Below are 604 nucleotides of genomic sequence, written 5' to 3'. Positions count from 1 at the left end.
TAGTGTCCCCCTGCCGGGGCTGGCCCCTGGCTTGGTGCCGCCGATTTGGCGAATGCCTCCTTCAGCATCCCTGGTGCTGGGGAGTCACAGGCTGCGGTGGGATGATCTGGGAAGGGGAGAAAACAGAAGGAAAGAGAGAAGACTCATGGATTGAGATGAAGACAGTTTAATAGATGAAGCAAAAGCTGCGCACTCAAGCGAAGCAAAGAAGGGATTTTTTCACTACTTCCCATCAGCCAGTGGACATCCAGCCACCTCCTGGAAAGCAGGGACCACCATGCGTAACGAGTCCTTGGGAAGATGAATGCCATAACCACGCATGTCCCCTTGTACCCTGATGGTATTAGGGTATGCTCTGCATCTGTGTCCTCCACAGCCCTGTACTCCATTCCCCTGGTTTCGGCAGGGATAGAGTTAATTTCCTTCCTAGCAGCTGGTACAGTGCTGTGTTTTGGATTTAGGATGGGAACAATGTTGATAACACACCGATGTTTTAGTTGCTGCTAGGTAGTGCTTACACTAGTCAAGGACTTTTCAGCTTCCCATGCTCTACCGACTGAGGCGGCTGGGGGTGCACAAGAAGCTGGGAGGGGGCACAGCCAGG

This window comes from Pygoscelis adeliae, unplaced genomic scaffold, assembly GCF_000699105.1.
Source record: "Pygoscelis adeliae isolate BGI_AS28 unplaced genomic scaffold, ASM69910v1 Scaffold407, whole genome shotgun sequence".
In the NCBI taxonomy this organism is placed as follows: Eukaryota; Metazoa; Chordata; class Aves; order Sphenisciformes; family Spheniscidae; genus Pygoscelis; species Pygoscelis adeliae.
This window is presented reverse-complemented; position numbering follows the sequence as displayed.